Below are 12857 nucleotides of genomic sequence, written 5' to 3'. Positions count from 1 at the left end.
GGGGCAGGGGGCGGTTCCAGCAGGTCTGTTCAGGTGGTGCATGTCTATAGGAAGACACTCACTAGCCTGCCAATGCCCCACCTACTCTCAGAACTCCCTTCTTAGGATGGAGTCTCCTGTTGCTGTGGCTGGATTTATAAAGGAATCATTTCCAGCCTTCTTTTTTTTTTTTTTTTTTAAATTCAGAAAGTAACATTTTACTTTTTGCTGATCTATACTTTCTGTAACAAATACTGCTTCCATGAAAAGAAAGAAAAATCCATAGCATTATGCATCAGTGATAATTACCTTTAACACACTGAAAGGTATTTATCTTTACCCCTTCATGCATATATAAAAATACATGCTTCACAGGCTCTTTCAGAATCTGCTTTTTCCACTCAACTAGCAATCATAAATACCTTTTCTTATCAAGAAAATATATATCTAGGGGTGCCTGAGTGGCTCAGTTAGTTAAGTGGCTGGCTCTTGGTTTCGGCTCAGGTCATGATCTCACCATTCTTAAGGTCAAGCCCCGTGTGGGCTCTGCCCTGTCAGCACAAAGCCTGCATGGGATTCTCTCTCTCTCTCTCTCTCTCTCTCTCTCTCTCTCTCTCTCTCTCTCTCTCTCTCTCTCTCTCAAAATAAGTAAATAAACTTAAAAAAGAAAGGAAATACATGTCTATAAGATTGTGATCCATGACTTAATTGTATGGATTTACTGTACCTGGACATTTAAATTATTTCTAATCCTCACTTGTTATCCCACACTTCTGTGACACATATCTATGTGGATGAATCTGTAGGTTCATCCTTAATTATTTCCAAAAGGAGAAGGAAGGGAAACACCTGGGTCACAGGGCATGTTTTTAAAATAAACTTTATTTTTTATAGCAGCCTTAGATTTACAGAAAAATTACAAAGATAGTCCCAAGGGTTCCAACATGTAGTTTTTTCTATTATTAACATCTTAACATCAGTAAAGTGTGTTTTTTACAATGAACCAATATTGGCACACCAGCACTAAATGAAGTCTGTATTTTATTCAGATTTCCTTGATTTTTCTCTGATGTTCTCGTGCTGTTCCAGATTTTACCCAAGTGCCACATTTCATTTGGTCATCATGTCTCCTTAGTCTCCTCTTGGATGTGACAGTGTCTCAACTTTCTTATCTTTGACAACACTGGCAGTTTCAAGGAGTACTGGCCAGGTATTTTGTAGACTGTCCCTTGGCTGGGATTTGTCTGATGTTTTTGTCATGATTAAGCCATGGTTTTGGGCCTTTGAGAACTATAGAGACGCCCTGTTATTCTCATCACATATCCAGGTCGCCAGCAATAGGACTTAGCACTGCTGATGCTGACCTTGATTGCTCGGCCCAGGCTGTGCTTGTTAAGGTTTTTCACCGGAAAGCTACTCTTTCCCTACTTCCCACACTGTACATTCTGGAAGGAAGTCACTATGAGCAGACCACACCGACGGAGTAAGGAGTTGTTTTCTCCCTCAATCAGGGCAGAGTGTCTGCACACATTATTGTAAATTCTTCTGAACATGAGATTTGTCTCTCTTTCTTTATTCAATAGTTTCTATCAGTATGGACTCATGGATATTTAGTTTTACACTTTGGATTATAAACCAATAAATACTACTCTGTTTATTATTGGTCAAATTGTTCAGCTCTGGCCTTTGGGAGCTCTTTTCATCAGCTCCTATGGCCCCTGACATGCCCTCATCAGTGAGGGGTTTGCTGGGGGTTTGTTTTGAGCACTTCCTTACTTTCTGGCACTACAAAATGCTCCAGGCTCATGATGTGTATTTCCTTCCCCAGTCCTAGAATCAGGTATTTCTCCAACAAGCAAAGAAGATGTACTTTTAAAGGCATTTGATATACGATTGTTACATTGTCCTTCAGAAATCATCAGAGGCTGAGTTACAATCATTACTCATATAGGTATGAGAGTGCCCCTTTCCCTACACTCTTGCCAACACTGGACAGTTGCAAAGTGTCTGAGAATGGGGGTGTGTGTGCACACAGCGTACATGAGTGTGTGTGTATATCTCGTCTCTGAAATGGTTTCCATGTTATTATTCAGTTTCCCATTGAACTTCAAGAGGAAAATGCCATGGGGGCATTTCTTTGTCTTTCTGTGGGCCTCCCCCAGCCTCCCTTTCTTCCCCCAGCACAACTGGATGTCACATAACTGATGACCTCCAGTGGTGGGGACTGGAAGGGAACCTTTCCTAAACCCCTATTAGGAGCCAGGCAACTCTAGAGGGTGGGGTGGCTGGAAGCAGAAAATAGCCCAAGGGTTTACCTTCCCTGCTCCCTGCCCCTTCAGGAAATCCCTCTGACCCCATTTTCTCATCTTTTCTTGCAAGTGAATAATGGAAACCAAATCTCACTCAAGCAGCTTCCTTCCACAGAAATCTTAAACATAAGATTTCATAAAACGCTGGACTTCAAATTTCCTGTTGCCTCAGCTGCTGTATCTTACAAGTTACCAAAGGGAGAGGGAGAAAGGATCAATAAATAAATACATACTTGACACTAATCTCTAATCTCTGTATGAATTGTGGGCTTTTTTTTTTTTTTTTAAATATTCCAGATTAGTTCTCAGTAGTTTTGAGTCCCACGGTGACCTTGAATTGAGGTCCGGAAGTTGAAAACTGGAAGCAAACCAATTCTCAAGACCCACTGTGGCTTCTTATATCACAGAGGGTTATAAATGTGGATCTAAGGGAAGAAGCACCTAGGTTTGAGTCACAGCTTTGCCATTTACTAGCTGTGGGATCGTGAGCTCAGTGTTCCTACCTGGAAATGGAGAACAATTTAGTGCCCTCCTGGAAGAGTTGCAGGGAAGATTAAGCGGAGATGAGCATATACAGAGTGCTTGGCGTGGCATGGTACCTGGCACACAGAAAGTGCTCAATACGTTTCACAGTTCTAGATGAAGAAATCAAGCCTAAGAGAGGCTGACGCTCATCCAGTGAGTTGATGGCAGTGAGAACAACTGGAAATCAACATTTCTGGTTCCTGAATACACTGTCAAACTTGCAGGCCCCGTTTTCTCTAAGAATGCCATTTATTAACAAAGAGAAGAGCCAACATGGACGTCACACACGTGCTGTAGGCGTCATGCCATCATTTGAATGGGTTCAAGATTCCTTGAATTCCGGGCCTGTTCCCTTGGTGTCTGGTAACTGGCCATTTGTCAATGATGGCAGCAAACAGCTAGAGCTTATTAAGTGCATCATATGTGCCGACCGTTGTGCTCAGAACATTAGAAGCACCCTCTCCTTATCCCATCGAGTCCACCAGCAAGTTCTGCTGACTCACACTGCAGAATCCATCCCATGCTGGTTCCCTCTTCTTCTCCACGGCCACCACCATCTCTTGCTTGACCTACTGCCCTTGCCTTCTGACTGGTCCTCCTACTTCTACCCTTACTTCACTACTGCTTAGTTTTCAAGCTGCATTCAGAGTAATACTTCTCAATGTGCAACAGATTATGGCGCTGCTGCACTTAAAACTCCTTTAATGGCCTCCCATAGCCTTAGAAGAAAGCCCATCGTTCCCAAATCCCTGCACGATTTGGCCTCTGCCTCCCTCTCTAACCTGTTTCAAGCCACCTGCTGGCCACACTGGCTTTGCCTGCTCCTGCATGAAGGCTTTGGCATTGCTCTTTGATTCCCTAAGTTCTTCCCCTCATGGCTTGGAGTGACTGGCTCCTTAACATTCAGGTCTTGGCTTCAATGTCACCTTCTCAGAGGCTTCCCCTGACCAAGCAGTCTAGAGCAGCCACCCCAGCCCTGCACAATTACGTCAGACTGTTGTATTGTCACTACCTAAAGCTACTCTGAGATGCTAAGCGTCCTTAAGTATTTTGTTCCCTGCTGTATCACCAGTACCGGATAATGTGCCTGACACCAGGGAAACCTCACCAAATATTTTTTGAATGAATGACCCAGTGAATTATCAAAATAACTCCTTGAGGTATTATTGTTCTAGAAACCTTCCAAGCCTTCCCAGGTTAACTGCGGGCAGCTTGCCAGTCTCAGAGATACTTCCCAGGAATCTCACGGACAGCTGATTTCTACAGGTGAGCCCGAGCTCTATCTCTTTTCTGCCACTGCAATCACCGGGCACACAGAACCACAAGGGGGTGGGGGGAGGCACCAGGTGTGGCTGAGAATGCTGTATCAGACATGGTTACTCTTACAAATGACTAAGCCTTACTGGTAAAGGATGGGTATGTCCAAGGAATGCTGTGTCACTGAGGGCAAAGCAGAAGCAAGCTCAAGTCCAGTCCTCCCCAAGCAAGGAAATCTGAAGGGCCAATTCCTCCGCATGAGGAAATGTTCTCATCTGGCCTCCTTATAAAACAGCTGCATGTTTGGCAACTTCCAGCCCTCCACAATCCAGCTGTGAGCTGTGCTCAAGGCAGGTCTGGGTTCTCAACTTTAGCTATCCTCCCTTCCCCTAACGGTGTGCAGAGGGAGAGAGTCAAGCAGGCCAAGGTGGAAGTAAAGGGGGCCTTATTCGTGGTTCTCCTCCCTCCCTCTGTAGAAACACCAGCTGAGGCACGGGTCCAGAAGTGGGAGAGCAGGGATAGCCACTGTGATGGTAGGGACGGTGGGAAAAGCACACAGCTAAGAACCGGAGACAGGGCCTCAAGGCCCCGGTCCACACACATCAGCACGAGACCGTGGGTGGGAGGCCTCTTTAAACCGACGTCTCCACATCTGTGAAATAAAGATAGTGACACGTGTAAGGACTCACTAAGTGGACGCCATCGTTATTATCTGCTGGGCACTGAACTAATCCCTCTCCAACATGTTCACGTTCAGTTTTTGTAGCAAGAGCCCTAACAGCACTAGCAGTCCATTTTACAGACGAAGAGACACGAGGAACAGAGAAACGAAGTGACATCCCCAAGTCCCACAGGTAGGCGGAGTTGGAACTGCGACCAAGGCTGGGCAGGGGACTCGGTGATGGGTGACAGCGGCACAGGAGGGTGCACGTGAAGTCAGCCTGGCTGCGTTCCTCGCTCCCAGTGGCGCGGGCGGTGAGCTCTGCTGACCGCTGAAGATCTGTCCAAGGTCTTGGACACTGACACTCCAGTTTGGATATCAAAGACCAGAAACCCTCCTCCCTGCTGTAAGGCATCCCGACAGTCTCTCCGCCTGTGACCTCCCTGTAGGACCCTGGCTGCAAGTTCGCTATTTCCCTCAGATGCTCACCTTGGTTCTTGTGGGCTCCAGCCAACAGTCGTGCCAAAGGGCCTGCCACCAAGACACCGTCCCGGGGACTTAGGGCAGGATGCCTCTGGGTCAGACACTGGTTTCAGTTTCAATCCTGTCTGTCCTGAAGTCAGAGGCATCCACCTCTTACCCTTTTAATTAGGATGCTCCTTTCAAGGTTTCAGCCGATTTCCACTCTACCCCCTAGAGGAGAACATCTGAGTTAAGCTGGGCTGACACCCCCTTATCTGCCTGCAGGGAGCCAGTGATGAAGGTGGTCTGACAGATCCCTGCTTCTCCCCCACAGCCTCCAGGGGTTCAGGGATTCAGCACAGCCCTCATGCCGTTGTATTATAAATGTGTCTTCGCCACTTGAGCTCCTGGGAGGCTGAATCTGTTTCTCATTCGCCATTTTATCCCCGGTGTTTAGCAACACGCCTGGCACTTAGGAGGCATCTGACGGCTGGCACACAGCACCTCACACAACCTGCACTGGCCTAGGAGAAAGGATTTAGCAGGTAAAGTGGAAGATGGGGAAGAATGGCCTTCAAGGCAGTAACTGTATCCAACAGAAAAGCAGACTTTCTCCTAGGAACACGAAGATCTGTCTCCTTGGAAAACGCCTAACGAAGGTGGTATCATCTGCGAGGATCATCCACTTTGGAATAAAACCAGGATTCCCATCCAAGCCCTTCTAAGCTGGGTGACTTTGGCAAAGCTATCTGATAACCTCTCTAAGCCTCAATCTGCTTATCTGTGACACGGGGCGTCTTCATTCACTCCTTTGCTCTTTCAGCAAACAAACGCTCCCCGAGCGCCCACGGTGTATTAGGCACTGTACTAGTGCTGGCATTGCAGCAGTGAGCACGACCGACAAGGTCCCCATTCTCATGGAACTTCCTGTCTGGTGAAGGAGACAACCGAGAAACAAGGAAACAGATCGTTTCAGATAGAGAAAAGTACTGTGAAGAAGGTAAGCAGGACGCTGGGGCAGAGAATGACGGGCGCATGGGTGCTGGAGGGCAGCTCAAGAAGGGGAAATACCAGGATCTCCCTCCCAGAGTTGCCAGGAGTGTTAAATGAGGTCATAGGTAGGGCGTTTAATGTACTTACTGACAAGTAACGAGCACTCAACCGCCTTCAACAGTTTTCATAGTACTCCTATCCCAAAGCCAACTGCTTCTATTTCATCTCACGGCGGCTGAGCCCCTACTGCCTGCCGGTGATGGAAAAACAGGGGGTTCGGCTGGAGCTCATGGACTGGCAAAGAATGCAGCCTATGTGCATGAGACAAGGAAGAGATGGTAAATTCTGCTCACAGAGACCGAAAAGACCGCCACTCGGTGCTGACAGATGGACTGGTAGTTTCCAGGAAGCCTACGGGGCCAGAAGGAGGGCACGCCAGGTGGAGGCAACAGCCTGAACAAACTCCTGAAGATGTGGAGCAGCTCGGCATGTCCAGGGAGCTGTGGGAGGTTCCCAGCGGCTGGAGATAACGTGTGAGAGGGTGCGTGAGGGAAAAAGCATCTCAGCAGCAGCTCCTAACACTTATCTTCATGGGTCATGTTCAAAGCATCTCTCAAGAAGATGGGAGGGATGTGGGTGGGGAAAAGCAGGAGACGAGAAGGGGGTCAGGGCTCCACATGGCGTCTGCCACATGGCCAGCACTCCACAACGTGAACCAGGGCTATGTTTAGAATATTCAGCCTGGGTTCCGTGTGACACTCTCCAAGGCAGCGCAAGCAGAATTTTAGGGGGAAAAACACACCCAGCAGTAACTCAATATAAAGCATGCATGGGGGCCAGGCAGGCATCAAGCTGCTCACATGTGATTATGCACCATTAGAGCAAGTCCAAGACTCCCCTTGGATGGACACTACAGTTGCCAATGTATGATGCTGGGGGTCTGGAGTGAACAGACGCTTGCTCCCAAGCAGAGCCCACGACTCCCTCTTTGCCAAAGCCAGACTCACTTGTCCAGGAGTCGAAGGCCTATGCCAGGGACAGTGAGAGGGCTCTGAAATAGGGAAACAGTAAACTACAAGGTGGTGTCTTATGCCTAATGAACAACTCAGGCATCTCCGGCCAGCTTATATTCTCTGAAATGAGCATAACTAAGAAGAGGTTTAGAAAAAGGAACCCGTCAGACGGAGGCCTGGCTCCCTGCCTCTTTATTACTCTGTCCTATCCCTGCCCTTGCAGTAAACACTCTTGCTAGGAGTCCCCCCGCCCCCCAGGAAGTGGAGAAGGTAAGAAAGCTATCCCTACCCCAATGTTCCAAAAGCTCACGGTACAGCCAAGATCTGGACTGTAGGAATCTGCTCCATTGATGCAGACAGACAGCCAAGGAGAACATCCCATCCAATTTACGTTCGGCGAATCCTGCAAGAGGCTCTCCCCAGGTTCCACGTCAGTGCCGTCAGATGAGAGAGGGCACCAATCTGGCCAGGAGAGAGGAAGATAACCCAAAGCGCACGGACACACCACACCGGAGAGCCAGACCAAAGAGAGAAAAGAGGAACGAGTGCTGCAGGTCTCCGCTCTTTGCATGCCATCACCCACTCTCAAGGCTGAACAAAGCCCACTGCTCTGAGTCAAAGGGCTGCCCTAGGCACCGGGGAAAGTCACAGGTACCCAACACGACATCGTGGAAAAGACAGCTACGGCCCCTGTCATGTTCAAAAGATCTCCCCATAAGCCACTAAACCTGAAGACCTTATCGACGTTGTTCCTTTAGTCTGAGGTACAACACTTTTGGCTGAGTCCCTAGAGTGAAAAACTTAGTGGCTATTGTAAGACAAAGGTAGGTCATGGGACCACTGCATGCCACTTGAGCACAGATGAGTTTCTGGGTGAGCCAGCTGACATCTTAGAAGCTGACGGGACAAGGTAGCTGGTTAAGTTTTGTGAGAGAAAGAGAAATTATCATCTTTACAGGGCCAGGACTAGGGTGTAAGCGCAGGGTGCTGAAGGATGCAGATAAAGATTATTAAAGGCATCTTCTGCCTTCCTCCTGTTTTCTTTCTGAAGTCAGCTCTGCTGTAACACTCAAATGACACAGTCCCACCTCGTCAGACCTGTTCTATCCATCTGCAGAACATCTTGATTATGGCCCAACATAAATCAGATGTCGGAACATTTATTCATGATACCTGAAAAGCAACTGTTCTCCACTGGGGCCAGCCAGAACAAGATAATCCAAATGCTCCAAAGCATCAGGGGAATGTTCCCCTTAGTATCAAGGAAGGCCCAGTCACCCTCCAAAGCTGCAGAGTTGAGGGGCATCTGTCCGCAATCTAGATGGCTCCCTGCTGTCAGACTTTTTCCACCCTGGCTTTCACACTGAGAGGAGCAGGAAGGACAGAGAAATCAAGGTTTGAATTCAGTCCTTCCACTTATTAACTGGGTCCCCTGGGCAAAACTTACTCCACTGGGCCTCAGTTTCCTCATTTGTAAAATAGGGCCGATGATTCCAGGTTCTTTATGAATGTAAAAGCATATGGCACATGGTAAATGCTCATTAAGTAACCGCTCTTCTCAGGAAACAGTGTGCAAGATAGTGCCTGACCTAGCAGACTTTCACTCCACGTTGCTCCATTCCCTTCCTCCTTCCTGGATCAGATGACAGCTCAGGCTCTCACTTCTGCGTCCCAATCAGAGTTCTGTTTTGTATAGGATAGTACACATGTCTGATGGCTCTTCTACACCAGCATGAGACATTACCAGGAAGTGTAGAGAGCTTGTGCTTTCCCCGCCCACTCACCCACTCACTGTTTAAAACATTCCACTGCGATCTCCACTCCGCCCGGCACTGAGGGGTGGAGGGAGGGAATGACAGTGAAATAAATATGCCAGCTAACCACTTTGGGGAAAAGACGAGAGAATTCTTTCAGGGCCTGTTTTTAAATTAAAAAACATTTGCTGTGAGACAATAAAGCCACTCCTCTCTAAAAACTATTTTTAGGGCCCTTGACTGAAATATACACGAGAAAGAAAAAAAAAGGTTAAAAAAAATGACAGTTCTGTAGATAGAGTTTCAGCAGAGCCTATGGAACCACTTGCTTTATGCTCAGCTGGAAGACAGTGCTTTCCCAAACTGCTTCCCCAAGCTCTCTGGAGTCTGGCCCCCCCCCCCGCCCCCCCAGCTTTATCGAGATATAATCGACACGTAACACCGTGCAAGTTGAAGGTATACGCTGTCATTATCGGGCACGCGTAGATGTTGTAAAATGTCTGCCACAATGAGGTTAACCCATCCTTTGCCTCTTGTTGTTGCTCTTATGATGTCATCTGATGTCCGACAGGCCTTGGAGCCCTGCGGGGCCGGAGGACTCTGGCGGCTAATCACATGCCTCTTCCTGCCCAGTGGAGAGGATGGCAGACCAGGCTTTGGAAATGGGGTGAGATTATCTGTAGGGGCCTGGCAACCACCACGGGAACCACGGTCCATGTTAAAGAAAAGATGATCACCCACTTAGCTCTTACTCATCTTAACTGGAATGAACGGTCATATCAAGGCTTTATAAAGGGCACTCCTGCCAGGGGTTAAGACCAGACTCTCAAATCAGGCCCACCATAGGAATGCAAAAACTGTCTGGGGGAGGAGTGTAAAACTCCATGAATCTGACATAACTCTGCACTAGAGGCTTTATTTTCTCCTTCGTTCCAACCTCCCCCCTCCCTTGCCCTCCAGTAAAGAACAGTAATGGCATTGAAATCCACAGATAATCCTTAAATCTCTGTGGCAGCTCCAGTTCTAAACTCCTCCTTCACACTGACGGCTTTAACAGCTGTTAACAAGTCATAACAAGGGCCTCTCTTGCTCCAGCCTGGAATAGCAATATCCTCTCCCTTTCCCTGCCCAAATCAGAACCAGCCTTCCAGGCTACGTCTTCCATGCAGGGTGTCCCGACCCTTCTGGCCTGCACAGGCCATTCAGCATTCAGCTCTCGGGCTCACAGAGCCTGGGACTTGGCGGTGACCCTGCTCACGGTAGGGGGGTGGGGGGTGGTACAAATGTAGAATCCCAGGGGCTGGTGAGACCAGCAGACCTAGGAGCAGCCTGCATGGGGAAATATGCATGAACAACTGCCACGGACGCAGGGCAAGGGTCGGAGCTGGCAAGAGGGGCAGAGGGACAGCCTTGAGTCATGAGCCAGGTCCATGAACAGGACAATCCATTACAAGGTCCAAACTTCAGAAGGTCCAGGAAGGCTCAGGAGTGGACAAGGTGAGCAGGGCTGAGAGGTCAGGATGGAGGCTGTGAACAGTGGTGGGCACAGAAGCCTCTTTATACTAGCTGTGTGGCTTAGGGCACAGCCCAGCAGGTACAAGAGAGTCACACACGACTTAATGTGACATCTGTTTCCCCGGCACTGGTCGCTGGCCACCACACGTGTCTCTTGGGGTGGTATTAACCCCGTATGATACTTGGCTTTTTCTCCTCTAGACAGTGAGCTGTTGCTCGAGGGCACGTATTATGACTAACCGCTTACAACCCTGCTTAGCAGCTGTGTGTCTATTTGCGAAATGAAGACACAAGGGATTTGCATTTTTCCTCCATTTCTTGCACCTCATCACCTTCCCCTTGACGAAGCCAGTCATACTGAGAAGGCTAAAAAAGAGTGGGAGGCAGTGTGGGCCCCCAGGTGGCAGGCGGTGGAATAATGGCTGGCTGGCTGGCGCTGGCGACTGCAGATGACCCTGAGGACACCGCACCGCTCCTCACAGCGCCGACCCAGAGCCACCGCGGAAATGTACTTCCAGCAGCCCTCTGTGCACTGTTTTTGTTTTTGCTTTGTTTGTGGCTGGTGTCAAGAATGTGGGAGTCTACCCATACCATAATCCTCTGCCGAGGACACTTCCGGACGTGCAGGAGAGAGGTGGCAAAGGTGTGAAGCAAATGTCTGCGGCCATTCCTCCAGCTGCCTGCCGGCTGCTCAGGGACCCACCACCCTGCTTTGCTGGAGCAGAGCCTGACTCCCTGCTCACCCCCCACTGCTCTCCCAGAGGTCAGCCGCAAGTTCGTATCAGCAGCCATTACAGATGGAGTGCCTGCTGGGAATATCTTTCTAGTGTCAAGCGGCCATTAAAAGCACTTAAGGAAATCACAAAAGGGAGGTGGGAGAATTCTTCAGGGAGGGTATAGGATAGAAAGGGCAGGAGGGAAGGCTTCAGCCTACCTCCCACCTTGGAGGGAAAAACAGGCCATAAAAATTAGAACTGGTTCTGAAGAATGAACCCGCCTCTGGGGGAACTGCAGAGCACTGGATCGCACCATTCTCCTGCCAGGGCCAAAACGCTTCAGGGTGCCTGGGAAACCGTCTGTTAACACACAGTAAAATGACATTTTAAGCAACCATGTATTTAAAAAAATTTTTTTCTAATGAGGGGCACCTAGGCGGCTCACTCGGTAAGCGTCTGACTCTTGATATCAGCTCAGGTCATGATCATGCGGTCATGAGACAGCCCCACGTTGGGCTCCATGAGGAGCGTGGAGCCTGTTTGGGACTCTCTCTCTTACCGCCTCCCCACCCCCCTCCCCGCCCCTCCCATGCTTGAGCTCCCTCTCTCTCAAAATAAATAAATAAACTTTAAAAAAATTATCCAAGGAGCATGCATTACAATTGGCAGCGACATACACTCTCCCATCCCATTTGGACCACATCTCTGGGAAGAAGACATTATGATGCCCTGTTTCACAGATGTGGAAAACTGAGACTCAGAGAGGCCAGTGACTTGATCACCTCTGGGGCCCGATTTGCCCAACTGCAAAACCAATGTTCTTCCCACCAAAAAGAATGTTGGGCGGGGCAGCGACCCTCGCCAGGTGTGCATCGTGCTGACCTACCTGTTGGTACCTGTCACCCCTGGGTTAATTAGCTCTGGGTCTATAGAGCACCATGGCCTTTCCTGTCCACCTGATTAAAGTAAGAGGAAACCTATCTATCTTAAGTGGGCTAACAGAATCTCTTTGATGACATCTTTCTTCACTCTTCTAGTTGGCAATAACCATCTGAAAGGGAAGGACTGGGTTCTGAAGTAAGTAGATACTAGAATCTTGGGAAAGTCACTTTCCTCTCTGCGTTTTAATACCCTCCTGTAAAATGGGTCCAAGAACCCCTACGTCGTAGAGTAGTTGTGAGTACTAAATAAAATAACTTATTAAAGCCCTCAACATTGTATCTGGCACAAGGTCCATATAAATGATGGCTATTATTATAAATTGTTTTATTTCAGTGAACAGTTTTAGAAAATACAAAGACTTGGTATCAACCTGTTCTCATTCAGTAGGTGCCACTTGTTGTTGAGGAAAAATGTAAAGACCCTGAATTTGTTTCACGGCCTAAGGACAACTGTAACCAAAGGATGGCAGTGGAAGTACAGACAACTTAAGTCCAGGGAAGAGGGAGCCACAGTCTCTGTGGGGCCGGTCCCCCGGCTGTCCAATCATCTTAGAGTGGACTACGCGCACAGCTATTTAGAGACCAGACGCTTGTGTCTGCATATGGCAGGAACCTTGAACATTTCAGGAGGCAAAAGACATGTGTAGGATGAATTAACGCAAATGGCTCTGCATCTGGTTATATGGTCCCCTGAAGGCACATTTGCTAGAGGAACTCTCTTAAGATCAGCAG

General features: G+C 48.5%; 1 protein-coding gene across 3 annotated transcripts in view; it reads right to left on the bottom strand.

The window, feature by feature from the left end:
* TRIM44 (tripartite motif containing 44) overlaps positions 1–12857 on the bottom strand; it is a 109390-nt gene that overhangs the window by 8767 nt on the left and 87766 nt on the right. The window contains exon 5 of one of the 3 annotated variants that reach the window (XR_009249905.1): positions 5221–5424. The exons of the other annotated variants lie outside the window; for them this stretch is intronic. The gene's annotated coding sequence lies outside the window, so the exon portion shown is untranslated. The remainder of the gene's footprint in view (positions 1–5220; positions 5425–12857) is intronic. 3 annotated transcript variants of the gene reach the window in all.

This window comes from Neofelis nebulosa, chromosome 10 (genome assembly GCF_028018385.1).
Source record: "Neofelis nebulosa isolate mNeoNeb1 chromosome 10, mNeoNeb1.pri, whole genome shotgun sequence".
Taxonomy (NCBI): Eukaryota; Metazoa; Chordata; class Mammalia; order Carnivora; family Felidae; genus Neofelis; species Neofelis nebulosa.
Note: the sequence above shows the minus strand (reverse complement) of the source record. Positions and strands in the feature narration are given on the sequence as shown.